This window comes from Notothenia rossii (assembly GCF_949606895.1).
Source record: "Notothenia rossii genome assembly, chromosome: 10".
Taxonomy (NCBI): Eukaryota; Metazoa; Chordata; class Actinopteri; order Perciformes; family Nototheniidae; genus Notothenia; species Notothenia rossii.
Genome location: NC_136908.1, coordinates 5,881,790 through 5,899,102, shown reverse-complemented (window position 1 = coordinate 5,899,102; position 17,313 = coordinate 5,881,790). Strand labels below are relative to the sequence as shown.

Here is a 17,313-nt window from a genome sequence, read left to right as displayed (position 1 = left end):
TCATTGTCCTAAATGTGGTGACTATTGCCACTCCATATCACAGAGGGATTTGCCAAACTGGGTAATCTAGTAGGACGAGTGGGATCTCCATTGACGACGAAGGTTTTTGCTTTCAATACCATTTTATTGTATATTTTGTGACCGGCGACACGGTCAGAAAACAGTTTGTTCTTCCAGTCCCAATTCACACACATGTACCAGAGACATCAATGATATGATGTTGCCCGCCCACTGCGCCATCTAGTGTTCAAAATACAACAAATAACAGACAACCGAACCCTCGAGGAACCCACTGAGGACAGAGGAGACACACAGGTGATGGTAATAATCTTGATACTTTATTGAAAACAGCCTCGTGGTATTTCACCTGCTCCAGATTGGCTGAGTCGATGTTCTGGAGGAAAATACCGTCATGTGATTGGCTGTTAGTTTAGCTTCAACCTGTATGACTCTATCTGTTGAGTTTCATTGTTTTTACATTCATCAGATTATATACGAACAAGACCCTCCCTTCTTTCTGCTTCAAGCCTTCCGAAGGAGAAAGAAGAGCATAACCTCCGGTAAACTTAAAAATAATCTTATTTAATGTCTCAAGTGTATATTTGCTATATTTAGCCAATAGTGAACTGGAAATAAGTATTTTATCATGTCAATTACTGGCTGACAGGCTGAAACCAGCTGAAACCAACGAGCTAACGTTAGCTTATGTAGCTAGTAACTGTTATCACGTGGTTCAGTTAGCTTAAGTTAATAGCTATAATGGCATTTTAATGTGGTTGTGCTTACCAAACATTGCGCTGCCTTATTATGTAATGAAACACCTGAAGATAGGATGATGCTAGGGTATAATTGTTAAGTTTAAGGTTAGCTTAACTCGATCACATGAGAACCACGTGTCAATGTAATTTATGTTTCATGCTTTCTGCATTTAGATTGTCTGCAGCAATTCAATTACAGACTGGCTTGACTTAAAAAATAAATTACATTTATGTAGATATGTTGAGTTTCATTGTTTTACATTCATCAGATTATATTCTATCTCAATGGACAGGACCCTCCCTTCTTCAGTGTCTTTCTGCTTCAAGCCTTCCGAAGGACAAAGAAGAGCATAACCTCCGGTAAACTTAAAATAATCTTATTTAATGTCACACAATTGTATAGTTGCTATATTTAGCTTATAGTGAACAGAAAATAACTTGTCAATTACTGGCTGACATGCTGAAACCAACGAGCTAACGTTAGCTTATGTAGCTACTGTAGTAGCTGCTATCACGTGGTTCAGTTAGCTTACATTAATAGCTATAATGGCATGTTAATGTAGTTGTATTTTACCAAACATTGCGCTGCCTTATTATGCTATGAAATACCTGAAGATATGATGATGCTAGGGTATAATTGCTAAATGTAAGGTTAGCTTAACGCGACAACCACGTGATCTGCATTCTGCTGCCTCAGGTATGACTTTCCTCCGCGCCTTTTTAATGTGACAATTGATATTTTCTGACTGGATCACAGGTAGTATGAAGCCAGCGTGCTGAGCATTGCCAAGTTTAACAGCATGGTGAGCCTCACTGCCTTCTTCCCCTTCAAGTCGGTGCAGGGTGCTCTGGAGAACATGAATGCAATTTCTGTAGACAAGATCATTTCCTTTTTTTTGGCTGCATTTCTGTCCTCAGTTGTAATTTCATTTAATTTCAAACCTTTATTTATGCAGGTGAATCCCATTTAAGATCATTGATCTCTTTTTCAAGGTTGACCTGCTGCAAGTAGGTTCCACATGAATACATATAAACATAACAGAAAAACTAAAAGTACATCATATTTACAGTAATGATGCATCAATCTGTCAATCCACTGATTTCCTGTGCTGACAACCTCCATGTAACCCTGAACAACTGAGGAAAGCCTTTTGAAATGCATGTGCTCTGACATGTGTTCCCCCTTTACCTGCAACATTTAGATTTGCTAAACATCTGGCAACACCATGCAACAATGACTCAATTGTATGTTTATGTTCTGTAGCTTCTTTCCATGACAAAAAAAATCAAGGTGGAGGGACTCCGCGTTTTAGAGTGTGGAGACATGGAGCTGCTCCAGGAGAACGGGACCAGGATCGCAGTAGATCAAGCCATTTGGTTGAAGTACAAACTTCCAATAGGCGCCATGCCAGGGTTTCATTTCATCTTTACTACGTTGGCATCGGTGCACGTCCCATGCATTTTAAAACGTAAAGTGAGAAGTGGTGAGTTAAAGTCCAATGTGTTCACTGTATATAAATTACTCAAGGACCAAATATGTTTTTACCAAATCTGTCAATCCCCTGAATCTCTGTGTTGATACATCCGGTCCTGATGGTCCTCCTGAGTATTCCATTCCTCATGGTACCTCCCCCAAAGCTCTGTTGGTCATTGAGCCTAATGCCCTTTTCTTCTTCAGGTTGGAGCTCGTCTGATCTCCCATGCCCTGTTCAGGTACTGGGGGCTAAGGACTCGCCCTCTCCCCCACATCACTGGTCCACTGGCAGGGGACGGGGGGGACAGTCACGACATCAGAGTTCTTCCTGAAGAATGTGAACCATTTCATGAGGCGCACACCCCTCCCTCCTCCCCTCCCCTCCCTTCCCTCCCTCCTCCCCTCCCTGCTGGGGAATACAGTGGCTACAGTGATGGCAGGAACCGAGCAGGGTGACTGGAGAGGGCTAAGGTCTCCTCCAGAGTGATCCCTGTCCCCCAATGCACCCCCACAGCCTGAGGTAGAACATCTGAGTTATATTAACTATAAAAAGTGGCTGTGATGACAAACTTGCCCTCACTGATTAGATCTGATTGAGACAACTTAGATAACTGAGCCACACTAAGGGAAGGACCCTTCAGACTGAATCAAAGTTAATGCATTTCTGCTCTAACTGCTATCTCTCTTTCTTCAGCTGTTGGATAATGTTGATGCAAAGAGGAATAAGAAGATGACTAAATCACCTGCAGGTATGTTTATAAACTACACCTTAAATATTGATTATTTCTGGCTTTGATGACAAACTTGCCCTCACTGATTAGATCTGATTGAGACAACTTAGATAACTGAGCCACTTTTGCTAACAACTAAGCCACTTTAAATAAAAGGTTTTTTCATTTAAACTCAGTTTCTGTATCTTTCTTAAGGTGACCATGATGGCTTTGCAAAAACAAATATCTTCGTCAATGGTAAGATGTCAACCAGGGTATTGATGTAATGCTTGTGTGATGAATTTGCATATGCTAGATATTTATTTTAGATATAGATACAATTATTACTGTCATCATTAACTCTTCTTCCTTTTGAATTTCTATAGGGTTTCATACTTTAATGTTTTTTGGGTGAGTTACTTAATCATTCAACGGTCTGTCACACATATGAATACAATATATATTGTACAACTATGTTATTGACTATTACTTTTTGTATCTGATTCCAATAGAGCAAAACTAAAGAAATATTAACAAAAGACATTGAAACAGCAGTGAAAGCCCTGGAGAAAGACAGGTCTGCAGACACAACATTATTCTGGCGCACTATATGCACCAAACTCGGGATTCCTAACAGCAAAACGAATCGGTACCGAATAAAACATCAATTTAACACGGTAAGTACTTAGTCATTGATTATCAAAAATAAAACTTGATTTAAGAAGTTTAAAGTTTAGATTTCAATTTACTTTCTTAAATTTAACAAGTGTATAAGTGTCCCTTAGCTTGCACAGGAGAGTATAGTTTGTATTTCAAAATATACAAACCTATTACATATTTGCATATATGACAATCATGAGTACATACAATGTTGAAATGAACCAAGGACAACGGCATTTGAAAGCCCAGCCGGACTATGTTTAACTCAGTATAGTGAGCTAAGCCCTCAGTGAAGTTGCTTTGATGAATTAAAAACACCTACAAAATGTATACTAATAACAGTCGCAATATCTGTCAGGTGGAGTTCTGCTTCACTGGCTTCATTTTAAAAACACCTGTTATGACCTAGCATTGGATTGTTTTTAATGCATACTTCAAATAACTGACTTTGTTCAGCATAGTAGCTTGTATAAAATGAGCTATTCGCAGCATGCTATCCTAAGGACCGGGGCTTGTCTGTAGCTCTAGGGTTCTCCAAGTGCATGCCAGATAAAAGGTCGGTCTTACTGGTGATATTAAAAGCCATGTATTCCTTTCTACCAAACGGGATGTGATGACGACTATTGGCCCGTTGTACATGAACAGACAGCACAGTAAAGTGGCGCTCCTAAACAGTGTCCTTGCCTGTCTGTGGACTCTATCCGACCAAGAGTCCTATAGGGGGGGATTTCCCAACACTGTCTGTGCGCTAGATGGATGCCACATTCCCATTGTGAAAACACACTACGAGAACCCAGTAGCATACCTCAACAGAAAACAGTTGTATTCTGTTGTGCTTACTGGGTTCTGTGACAGTGAGCGGTGATTGTGTCACATCAATGTGGGCCACCCTGGTAGCTGGCATGAAGGCACCGCCACCCCCCCCCTCTCACGACCATGTTTTATGGGGAAGATGCCACCGTGGCCAGGAGGTATTGCAGGAGGTGCCAAGATGCTGGAAACAAAAGGGTGAAGACACCCGTGTCCTGCAGTAAGTGCCAGGCCCCTCTGTGCTTCACTGTCAAAAATAACTGTTGCAAGGAGTGGCATGACTAAATACTGTAACATTCAGGATGTATAAAGTTTTGCGAGTGTTTATTACAAAAACAATGCTTGTTTTTTTACCTACCTAGAGTGTGGTTTTATTGTATAGTGTGTTGGTAAAATGTTTGAAATAAATCTGCTCTGGTTGGAGTCAAATGTTTCCTAATTTGTATTGTGTAAGTAAACATGCATCTCATGCAAAGAGGAAACTGCAGTTTTAAGTTAGGTCCAGGCTACAAAGAACATGCTCTACATTCTGTGAATATGTGACACCTATCATTCCTAGAAGTGTCAGTCGGGTGATAAACATGTAAGGAGTTTGGCAAAGTCAACAGAAACAAAACATTTTATTTTTTTAAATACTTGTATTTGGATTGAATGAATACCTATAGTGATAATTCAATGTAATATGATTGTTACAGTCTGGTACCTTTTTTTAAAAAGGTAAAATGGCACTGATGGTATCCAGATGTGGCCAAAGGTTTTTTTTTAAAATGTTTTTTTAAACTGCTCTAAAAAGGTCAAATTTCACTTGTTTTGCTTCAATCTTGATACAGGTTACTTATGTTATGCTTTGGATTCCTAAAGCTTTTAGGCTACTATCCCATCATTCAAGGTTGGTCTTCAGAGGGTCGCTTTCATTGATGCGTTTTGCACCGTTTGCACCCCGAGCCGTTGTTTTGATATTCCGCTGAAGTATACGCTGTGACGTAATAACTTTTTTTTTTTCTTTTCGACGAAAGGGGTTGGGCCAGAGAGCCTAGGTATAAATCACGGCTCGCCGAGTCGCCACTCGCCACTAGACGCCCAGGACCCTCTTCAGTGTCTGTCTGCTTCAAGCCTTCCGAAGGAGAAAGAAGAGCATAACCTCCGGTAAGATGCAAACATTCTAATTTAATGTTACAAAAGTGTATAGTTGCTATATTTAGCTTGTAGTGAACTGAAAAGGAGTATTTTATCATGTCAATGCCTGGCTAACATGCTGAAACCAACGAGCTAACGTTAGCGTATGTAGCTTAGTAACTGTTATCACGTGGTTCAATTCGATTTAGCTAATAGCTATAATGTCCCACCGCCTGCAAGGACGATACACGGATTACAGGTACTGAGGGGCTACAGGTACTGGGGGGGCTACAGGTGGAGGTGCTGCAGACAGTTATCCCCCCCTGCGCTGCCGTGCTCTCGGGGGGAGTCGCTCTGCTACAGAATCTCTCAGCTCGGAGCGACTCAGTCAGCTGATGCTGCGCTGATGCTCTCTGAGGACACACTATAATGTTTATTAAATGATATCTTTAACTCCATTATCCTCTTAGATTTTAAAACTAAAAAAGTTAATTTAAGTTTAAGAGACAATATTTGCAGTGTTGACCCTCATTTCAATTACTGGCTGAAATGCTGAAACCAACGAGCTAACGTTAGCGTATGTAGCTTAGTAACTGTTATCACGTGGTTCAGTTAGCTTAAGCTAATAGCTATAATGTCATGTTAATGTAGTTGTGTTTTACCAAACATTGCGCTGCCTTTTTTTGTAATATAACAACTCAAGATATGATGATGCTAGGCTATACTTGCTTAGCTTGAGGTTAGCTTAACGCTATCACATGTGAACCACGTGTCAATGTTCTGCTCAATTTATACTGCAAAGGCTTTCTGCATTATGTTTTTCTGCGGCAGTTCAACACACTGGCTTGACTGAACAAACATTTTGTATTAGCAAAAACCTATTTTAGTAAATATGGAACGATACTCTTAAATCTGGCTTTTTGTTTTGCACAAAAGCTACTGTGACAATGTGCTACAATGCACGCTAGAGCTGTGTCCCAATTCAGCGGCCGCATCCTCCTGAGGATGCATTTGGAGACCGCATACGTCACTTCCGCCAAACGAAGGCTGTCCCAATTCAAAAAAAGACAAGACTCCTCCGAATGCGGCCCGCAAATGCAGCCTTCTTTCCCCAGATTTAGAGGGTACACTCCGCGGTGTACCATATCCCAGGATGCAACGGGTGACTGTGACGAATGAGTTTAAAAAAAAATATATGGCTTGTAACGTCCCATCACCGGCTACAACGGTTTCAGCTGGATTCGTTTTTAAATGTACTCACCCAAATAGTAAACGACATGAAAGAAAAGTAAACCTATTTAATTTGTGTATTTAAATATACGGGCAATTGGAGATGTCGTCTTTATATTACATACATAAAATAATATGAAGTGAAAATATTTCTAAACCCTGTTTGGTTTTCATATTGCTGGGATTCATTATAAAGCTAATTATTTATTTAACTGCTTTTGTTATACAAATCTTACTGCAAAAATTTTGTTTTGATAGGGAGCAAGGAGCGGACTGCGCAATTTATCCAGATGCGCAGGGAGAATGAAGCCCTCTTCACGGGGGCCTGTTGCGACCTCAAAATAATGTATACATATTATATAACACCAAAATAAGTACAGCTAGATCTGACTCCATATTGAACAGTTTTGAAAACAGTTTGAAAATATTTTGCCGATTGTCAGAAATTACCGGCACTTGTGACTGCAGCTGGTTGCTAGGTGACGGGGGCGGCAAAAAGTAGGGGTAACTGCCGGTGACGTACAAGGACATGCTCCGTAGACGTCTCATTTCACAGCCTCTGAATTGGGACACAGCTCAGTACTCTTGAGTATTTCCCTTACAGCACAGAGCAGGCACTGACTTTCTCATCTGCTTGCTACAGGTTGAACCTGAAATAGGAGCTCTACCTCCTGGGCTCTTCAACCATGGATGACTGCGCAGAAAGCAGGTATGTTTTTATTCCTGTCTAGACTAAATAGTATACATCAGGCTCCTATCGAAGCCGTTCAGGCTCTATTGTAGCTTAGAGCGGTCAACTGGATGCCGAAAAAAATACTTCCACCGACGGTCGCTGATCAGTTTAAATATTAACTGTTTCAGCAACATTAAGGGGAAGGACATTTGGGACTAAATCATAAGCTTTATGTGTTTAAAATCTTTTCTGTGCTAATTGCTGTGCTCCATCTTTCGGCAGGTCTGTAGTAACATTGAAGATGAAAAGGCGAAACATGAAGAAGTCACATGCAGGTGCTTCGTGAGTTATATTTCAATGGCTATGATCACAATAACTATTATATATATAATAACCTATACAGAGGAGGCTGGGTGAGATTATAAAATGAATGGGCGATCAGCGGCGTCAGACCAACCTCAAATAATATTTCATATAATATTAATGGTGACGGCATTAATTTGGGCTGGGCCCCAAGGTACGATCTGTTTCCTCTACCTGTTCTGTGGTTTTAAAGTTCTGTGTTAATAGAAGTTATTATTTCCCTGATCAGGCGAGTCAGAAGATGATGATCCAGAAAGGACTACTCGACAAACACGGGAAAGCCAACAGCAGCACGCCCACCGCCTGCAAGGACGATACACGGATTACAGGTACTGGGGGGCTACAGGTACTGGGGGGCTACAGGTGGAGGTGCTGCAGACAGTTATCCCCCCCTGCGCTGCCGTGCTCTCGGGGGGAGTCGCTCTGCTACAGAATCTCTCAGCTCGGAGCGACTCAGTCAGCTGATGCTGCGCTGATGCTCTCTGAGTACACAATATAATGTTTATACAGTTTATTAAATGATATCTTTAACTCCATTATCCTCTTAGATTTTAAAACTTTTATTCACAGTTAATTTAAGTTTAAGAGACAATATTTGCAGTGTTGACCCTCATTTCAATTACTGGCTGAAATGCTGAAGCTAACGTTAGCTTATGTAGCTTAGTAACTGTTATCACGTGGTTCAGTTAGCTTAAGCTAATAGCTATAATGTCATGTTAATGTAGTTGTGTTTTCCCAAACATGGCGCTGCCTTTTTTTGTAATATAACTCAAGATATGATGATGCTAGGGTATACTTGCTTAGCTTGAGGTTAGCTTAACGCTATCACATGTGAACCACGTGTCAATGTTCTGCTCAATTTATACTGCAAAGGCTTTCTGCATTATGTTTTTCTGCGGCAGTTCAACAAACTGGCTTGACTGAACAAACATTTTGTATTAGCAAAAACCTAATTTAGTAAATATGGAACGATACTCTTAAATCCGGCTTTTTGTTTTGCGCAAAAGCTACTGACCATGTGCTACAATGCACACTAGTATTTCCCTTACAGCACAGAGCAGGCACTGACTTTCTCATCTGTCTTTCTACAGGTTGAACCTGAAATAGGAGCTCTACCTCCTGGGCTCTTCAACCATGGATGTCTGCGCAGAAAGCAGGTATGTTTCTATTCCTGTCTAGACTAAACATTATACATCAGGCTCCTATCGAAGCCGTTCAGGCTCTTCTGTAGCTTAGAGCGGTTAACTGGATGCCGAGAAGAAGACTTCCACCGACGGTCGCTGATCAGTTTAAATATTAACTGTTTCACCAACATTAAGGGGAAGGACATTTGGGACTAAATCATAAGCTTCATGTGTTTAAAATCTCTTCTGTGCTAATTGCTGTGCTCCATCTTTCTGCAGGTCTTTAGTAACATTGAAGATGAAAAGGCGAAACATGAAGAAGTCACTTGCAGGTACTTTCTGAGTAATATTTCAATGGCTATGATCACAATAACTATTATATATATATATAACTATACAGCGTGTGAGTGTGTGAGCCACATGATGACATATAGATGCCGCAGCCTCCGGGCCGTGAGGACCTCTCATCTATCACCCTAGTCTGATGGCTAAGAAAGCCCAAAATTATATATTTTGGGCTTTTTGTTTTTGCCATAATTGCGGTCTTGTGTGTGTGCGGACTGTCACTCCTGTTGACACGGCAGCAAAATAGTTCCCACTGCCCACCAGCCATGCCCCGACACATGGGGTGAGGCCTGCCAATCACAAAGCTTTGATGCGTTCAAGTGCATTATTCTGGCACAGGAAGATTATGTTATAGGACATTAAAAATAGAACAACAATATTCTGTTTTATCGTGAGACACATCTCGCGTAATTAGCAACGCCAGAAATAATTATATATATATTTTTTCCAGTTGTGTATTTTAAAATTCTAGCTCACTCGAGCTGGTTTTCCAAAATTACCTACCCTACTTTTTTTTTTTATATGTCAGATTCCTCCACGTACCACTAGCGGGAGCTGGCGTACCACCAATGGTACGCGTACCACAGGTTGAGAACCACTGGTCTAGATTGTATTCAAAATGCAAGCTGTAAAATAAGTCAAAAATATATTTCTCCATGAATTTCAGATATGTCTGTTGACAGTCAGACAGCAACCACCTCCAACCATTTGCAGTACGGCATGGAAACAGTGAAACAGTAGGCACAACAAAACATTTAAAAGCTTAAATAATGGACATGGGATTTCATTCTGATAAGGCAAAAGTGTTATTATAAATATAATACAAATATATATATACACATTATGTACAAAAATCTGTTTTTTCTGTCTTTATCTGTGCCACGCTTCAAAGCAGTTTCTGTGAACTACGACACAGAGGGCTCCTCCTCCATGTCAAAAAACAAGCTCATAGCTTGACTCACGTTCAGAGTTCACTTCATCATAGTTGAATCTTCAAAACTCTAAATCTAACTATCTAAATTCTCAATGTGTGTCTGTCACTTTACTTCAATCCCGCCGGCTCTCTTTGTCTCCCGCCGCCTGTCTTCGTATATCTTCGTCCCTCTCCATTTCCCGCCGCCTCTCTTTGGTTCCCGCCATCCCTCTTCGTTTCGCTTCGTATCACTCCGTTTACCTGATTACCTCACCCCCTCCCTGGTAAATACATCCTGTTGAGCAGAATCTACAGTTTCCAGTATTTTCCGTTTCGTAAAATGATCAAATACGGCGAAGATATTAAAATATGTGCTTCCATTTTTCATACTTTTGAAATGTATTAACTTTATATCATCGTATCTCCGTGTTTACTGGGTCTTTTTGCATGAAACAAAGACTGGGATATAGTTTCAAGCCAGTACTTTCGACAGAAACACACGGCAATGTTATCCGGACTGTTGTTTTTATGCGGCACCGGCTTGAACAGGTCATGTGATCTGATCACGCCGGCGTGACGGTCGACTCCAAAGGCTTAAATACGATTATTCATTGACTTTGAAAACATCCATTGATTGAACTTTAAAATAAATTATTTGAACAGTATCTTTTTAGCTGTTGATTACCCTGAATGTATAATTCAACTGAGAAACAAATACAAAAATAAATTAAATAAATGATATATTTAAATAAATAATATCAAAGTAATAAACACCAATAAACAAGATCAACAAATATTTTGGAGCGCAATTCCACAAGCTACTAAACATATATAAATATGATAAATAAATATAAATTAGACTAAAATTAATTAGATAAAATATGTTGTAGTGCACTGTCACAACCTAGCAAAGCTAAATAATATTTTTTTTCGATTATGTTGTTTTTGTAATTGTGGCAGGCCAAAATCGTAATTGCGACTTTTTGGCACAGTTCTGTACTGTTATGCTGTTATGCTCAGTCATCGTTCTTATGTTGAACATGAATACATTTACTTTGTAAGTAATTATGGGATGTATTTCTTCTTTCATAGCAATTTTCCTTCATACTTTCTTGCTGTGAAATAGGTCTTACATTCTATTCAAAGTGGTCTTAAAAAGGTCTTAAAGTCTTAAATTTGGGTTGGCGAAGCCTGCAGGAACCCTGCACAATGCACTCCAGTATTCTGACTATTCCCTTTTCAGCACAGAGCAGGCACTGACTTTCTCATCCGTCTTGCTACAGGTTGAACCTGAAATAGGAGCTCTACCTCCTGGGCTCTGCAACCATGGATGAAATAAGAAGATGACTAAATCACCTGCAGGTATGTTTTTAAACTACACCTTAAATATTGATTATTTCTGGCTGTGATGACAAACTTGCCCTCACTGATATGATCTGATTGAGACAACTTAGATAACTGAGCCACTTTTGCTAACAACTAAGCCACTTTAAATAAAAGGTGTTTCATTTAAACTCAGTTTCTGTATCTTTCTTAAGGTGACCATGATGGCTGAGCACTAGGCACTGATCCTGATGCTGCCGTGACTTCATGAGGATGTCTCACTTCAAGGTAATTTAAAACATCTTGTATAAAATGAGCTATTCACAGCATGCTATCCTAAGGACCGGGGCTTGTCTGTAGCTCTAGGGTTCTCCAAGTGCATGCCAGATAAAAGGTCGGTCTTTGACTGTTCTGGCCTCTTATGCCATCAGCAGCCACTCAACTGTCCAACAGATCCTCACGTCATTATGTAGAAATGCTTACTGCGCAACAACAGTTATTTATTTTAATGCTATTCTCTTCCTGCAGGCATCAATCTGCCCATGAGATCTAATCCGATGTCTTTGGGATGCAGAGGCTCCATGTTCCTGTTGTGAGGTATGTAACAGCCCGTCCACACGGCAGCGTGCGTTGAAGCTTCAACGCAGATTCCCATTCACTTTGAATGGGGTGACGTTTGCCGAACTACATTTTGGTTCCGACGCTTCGCTTCGAAAGTTGAGAGAAGTTCAACTTTTCAAGCTTCTGAGGAAGCGTCAGCCAATCAAATCATATAATCAAACCGCATGCTTGTGTGTCCGGGGCGGGAGATTCATGTGATTGGTTGCTGGTCGAGTTTCAGACACGCCCACCGGCAAGCTCCAACGCACGCTGCCGTGTGGACGCTGCGTACGGAGATTTGTCTGCGTAATTTGATCTGTGAAATGATGAAGCTGTTTATCCATTCGCTGAGCGGCCATCTTGTTGCAGTCACCCCCCCGCTCTCGTTCTGGGGGCGGGGCCTCTCCTCGTGGTGATGTCATCGACTCTGCGTTCTGCCGGGTCGACCCAGATCCACGAGGAGAGACGACTCGACCCGAGCGCCGCGAAGACGAGTTGACTGCGCTGATCACAGCTGAGACTCATCAATAACAGCATAGAGGGGATATATATGAGGGAGGGGGGGGGGGGGGGGGGGCTTCTGGTGTAGGCATGTGATCCTGAATAAACAATCACTGGTAGGTCTCACCTGCAGAGGCTCTTTTTAAACTCTGATGATTGTCTCCTGCAGAACTTTGAGAAGCTGAACATCTGGACCGCTCACTAGGAACATCCAGGACTACGTCAGGTAATGCTAAGCTAACAAGCTAACCTCATGCTAATCTTTTTAATATAAAGTCCAAAAATCATTATTTGGAAATATTTGAAAACCTCCCCTGAGTTTCAAGTCTTTATCATCATGTCTTCAGCAGCTTCAGATATGGCAAGAGCAACATATATGTGTGAGCCACATGATGACATATAGATGCCGCAGCCTCCGGGCCGTGAGGACCTCTCATCTATCACCCTAGTCTGATGGCTGCTCGTTAATGAGGACTCTAATTACCTCACCTGCCTAGGTGTATAATAATAACAGCGTCTGTGCAGGCGTGGCTCTGATGATCACGGCGTGGTCGCTCAGATCAAGATGTGACTTAGCAAGTGATATACAATAATATTAAGTAGCAGGACCCATGTCATGGCCATTTCCACTGATCATAATTCCATTGTTGAGGTATACTAAAATAGAAAAGAAATGTGCAATTTTCCAAACTCACATTGGTTTCACATACTGTAAAGTATGTGTATTCACTTTCTCCACTAAACGGCTCGCTGCAGCTTCCCCCCCCCCCCCTCCCTGTGAGCCCAGTGTGCTCTGATTGGTCGGTACGAATCGCGCTGAGCTCCGTGGAGGTGTGATTTCCTTGTTTAGCGATACACAGCCAAACTCAACCTGAACACAAACAAAGTCACAGCTGAAATAAAAACAATAAGTGTGGCTTGATATTGAGTAAGAAAAAGGTTTATAGGTTGATAAACGCTGTGAGAATGGGTCTGCAGAGAGAATTTTGCCGCGATCCCAACTGTCTGTTATCAGCCTGCAGCCAGGGAGGAGAGATCAGCAGAGCTGCATGCACTGAGTGTGTGTGGATTGGTCAATTTGGACCAATCAGCGGGGGCTTAACGTAACGGCGCCACGGATTGGCCCATTTAGTTTGCTTTCGTAAGCACGTACCCGGAAGAATCAAATGGATGATGACGTTTCACCAACGAGGCGTTTTGGGGAGGTATTTTCTGTGTTAGAGTTTTACTCGCTACAAGGTGTACTTTGAGGGTTTTGACTCTGCAGACCGTTTACATGCAGAAAAACCTTCATAACACACAAGGGGACGGGTGATAACCAGAAAAGTATGACATGGGACTTTTAAGTAGCAAAGTAATGGGTGTAAAACAAAAGTCTTATGTCTGCTTTTTTTTGCACTCTTAAAACAAGCGTCTGACTCAATGTGCTACAATGCACACTATCACTCTGAGTATTTCCCTTACAGCACAGAGCAGGCACTGACTTTCTCATCTGTCTTTCTACAGGTTGAACCTGAAATAGGAGCTCTACCTCCTGGGCTCTTCAACCATGGATGTCTGCACAGAAAGCAGGTATGTTTTTATTTCTGTCTAGACTAAATAGTATACATCAGGCTCCTCCGCAGGGCCGTTCAGGCTCTTCTGTAGCTTAGAGCGGTTAGCTGGATGCCGAGAAGAAGACTTCCACCGACGGTCGCTGATCAGTTTAAATATTAACTGTTTCAGCAACATTAAGGGGAAGTACATTTGGGACGACATCGTAAGTTTTATGTGTTTAAAATCTCTTCTGTGCTAATTGCTGTGCGCCATCTTTCTGCCGGTTTTTTGTAACATTAGCCGCGTTCACACCAAGTACTTGCCGTACTTGGTGCCGGCACTTAGTGCCCCGGCACTTATTACTCCAGGGCACTAAGTACAGATCGCGTTCACACCGGAATAAGTTCCCTGGCGGAAGATTACGCAAATGAGCCGCTGACGTCACTTCGTCTTCTTCTGCTTTGGGTTTACTAGCAGGCTGCAAACCACTTCACGGCGTGTACTGCCACCCGAAGTCCCCGGCGTTGGGGACTGGCTTCAGTAGAAGCTGCTGGGACTCCCAGCAGCTTCTACTGAAGCCTTCAGAGTAAATCGCTAGAATGCCGACGCCTCATCTCCACCGCTCCCATGTTTTATTTTGTGTTGCCATAAGTTAGTCTCTGCGTTAGTGCGCTGTGCGAATGCTAATAATGCTAATGCGAGTATAATAAAAATGGTGGCTCTACAAAACATTTCAGTTTTACGGGGCGTGGTTTGCAAACGCCCAGCAACTGGGGCACTTTTTTCCCCCCAGGAAAGTACCAGCTCTCAGCAGGCACTAGAAATGGGGGTTAAAGTTCCCGGGAGTAAGTACTCTTTTTGGTGTGAATGCCACATAAGGGGCACTAACGGAACTAAACGGGGAAAAGTACTCCGGTGTGAACGCGGCTAATGAACATGAAAAGACGAAACATGAAGAAGTCACATGCAGGTGCCCCGGAGATATATTTCAAATATATAAAAGTGGCTGTGATGACAAACTTGCCCTCACTGATTTAGATCTGATTGAGACAACTTGGACAACTGAGCCACACTAAGGGAAGGACCCCTCAGACTGAATCACAGGGCTAATAAAGCAATGCATTTCTGCTCTAACTGCTGTCTCTCTTTCTTCAGCTGTTGGATAATGCTGATGCAGAGAGGAATAAGGAGATGACTAAATAGGCCCCATGTTCCTGCTGTGAGGTATGTAAGGAGATTTGTCTGCATCATTTCATACATTCCTGATCTAGGATGAATTTAAAACAAGAGGACTGTTGGATGAAACTCGCGGATATGGGACTGAGATCAGATCTTAAATAATGACCTTAGAACAAGTGTTTGAATTTCACTAAAAGTAGTTTCTTTGTATTCTCAGGTGCAGTGCGTTGAAGGCAGCAGGAAGATGGTGAAGGAGGACCGGAGGATGTAGAGACTGGACAAAGTGCTATAAAAGTACCGTCTGAGTTCTCTGTGAAGATTTCTTACAAACTGACCAGCTGAATGTTTTCTCTCTGAAAAAAATTGTTGAAATAAACATCTTACAAGGAACAATTTTGAGAATCCCTTTATTGATATTCTTGTATCTACACATGTGAAGGACATTCGGAGACTCGTTTAAAGCACTGCAAACAGTTAATAAACCTATTATTCACAGTAAGGCCAAGGGGAGAGTTGTACTGGAGCTGCATGTCGTTCCTGAGCCAGTTTAGCAGCTTTCTCAGTAAAGAAGTTCATCTGAGGAACATGCATCTCAGCAGCTGAAGAGTCCTTGCTGTCGGGAGAAAACTAGAGGGTTGGTAGGGTTGGGTACCGATATCTGGTTCCAACATTTCGATTCCATCGGTATCGTTTAGAAATCTTAGTTTTGGTTCTGCTTATTGATTCCTAAGGAAATGCATCTCACCGCTTTCTGTACTGTCAGACGGGGCGTGTAACGAGCACAGTGGCAGGTATGGGAAGCAAAACCAGGTACAGAGTAAGAACATAACAATTGGCCAGTACCCGGATTTATAAGGGTTGTGAGGACAGGAGGACCGCAGCTCTCTCTGCTCCGGATCAGCTGATTGCTGAACGGTGCAGCTCAGCGTCTCTCTTTCTACACACAGCGGATCTGCTGCCCGTTTAACAGCCTCATCTTTCTCAACCTTTCTTATGTTCTTTCTCCAACACGTAATGAAGGTTATTAAGCGTTTTAGCTCCTATGTTAATATTGACCGCCATTTCCTTTATGAAGTGAAGCAGCCTCCCTGTCTGTCCTCGCGCTGTCCTCACATCCCCGGACTGTGAGACAGACTCGGAGGAGCACAGGGATGTCACTATTGTTTATAAAGCATGGTATAGAAAGTACTTTATTGAAATGAAAATACAATTTATGAACTTTTCCTAGCGGCACTTTTGATGCTGCAATGATCTCAAGGCAATGAAGGCTATTGATGAAAAGCAGTATAATAGGGGACCTTTAAATACTTTCAGACACAGCACGTACTGAGGGCTTGTTTTCAATTCATGGTTATTTTTGAAAAAGGTGGAAATTGTCCAGGGATCATGTCTAGCTTGAATATCAAACTGAAGCATGGGTAACCTGTTTCAGATGTCAGTGCAATGCCAAATTGTATTTAATACAGTAAAGTCTTCAAGTTTCAGCACGTGCAATGAATGCTAGACAAAACTCCAAATACTTCCAAGTTACCAAAATGACTCATCCAAAAACAAAGTACCTTTCCGAACACTGGTGTACAGTCTAGACCCAGCAGCTAGGAGGGGGCTTGTACACTTCATGGTTCATATTCATGTCACATTTAAAGCGGACCTATCATGCTATATTTGAATAATATAGTGTAGGACCATACCTACTGTATATAAGGCATATTTATACTTTTTATTTTTCAAAATACCAAACAGATCATGCATTTTAGCCATTCCTCATTTCGCTCTATTCAACAGTCTTTGCATCATGGGCTGATTCTGTGAGAACAGCACCATCTACAGGCCTGGCATATGTACTACAGCGTCTCCAGCGCTTTCCAACGGCAATGCCCGTGGCTGTCTCCTCCTGATTGGTGGAGTTGGCCCAATAGCCGTAACGCCACTTCTGTGACGTCACAGAAGTGTTCAAATCTGGATCAGTCTGTATCAGATCCGTTGCAGCCCCTTTTT

The 17,313-nt window shown here is 41.8% G+C and overlaps 2 long non-coding RNA genes across 14 annotated transcripts; both read left to right on the top strand.

Moving 5' to 3' along the window:
* Positions 1-295: 295 nt before the first annotated feature.
* LOC307021568 lies at positions 296-2,226 on the top strand. 3 transcript variants are annotated; one of them, XR_013803199.1, is made up of 4 exons: positions 296-560; positions 1,028-1,118; positions 1,715-1,766; positions 2,023-2,226. It is a non-coding gene; the product is annotated as an uncharacterized lncRNA (long non-coding RNA). The 3 variants fall into 3 exon arrangements; XR_013803200.1 differs by lacking the exon at positions 1,715-1,766 and having other exon boundaries at positions 299-560; XR_013803201.1 differs by lacking the exons at positions 296-560; positions 1,028-1,118 and adding an exon at positions 1,522-1,561.
* A 737-nt stretch (positions 2,227-2,963) lies between these two features.
* LOC307021567 lies at positions 2,964-15,708 on the top strand. 11 transcript variants are annotated; one of them, XR_013803188.1, is made up of 18 exons: positions 2,964-2,981; positions 3,159-3,200; positions 3,329-3,353; positions 3,455-4,632; positions 5,243-5,301; positions 5,429-5,558; positions 7,402-7,467; positions 7,714-7,773; positions 8,024-8,123; positions 8,886-8,951; positions 9,198-9,250; positions 11,460-11,538; positions 11,715-11,787; positions 12,028-12,096; positions 12,770-12,826; positions 14,107-14,172; positions 15,292-15,360; positions 15,533-15,708. It is a non-coding gene; the product is annotated as an uncharacterized lncRNA (long non-coding RNA). The 11 variants fall into 11 exon arrangements; XR_013803190.1 differs by lacking the exons at positions 2,964-2,981; positions 3,159-3,200 and adding an exon at positions 9,931-10,000 and having other exon boundaries at positions 3,215-3,353; XR_013803194.1 differs by lacking the exons at positions 2,964-2,981; positions 3,159-3,200 and having other exon boundaries at positions 3,217-3,353; positions 3,455-3,619; positions 4,458-4,632.
* The last annotated feature ends 1,605 nt before the right edge of the window (positions 15,709-17,313 follow it).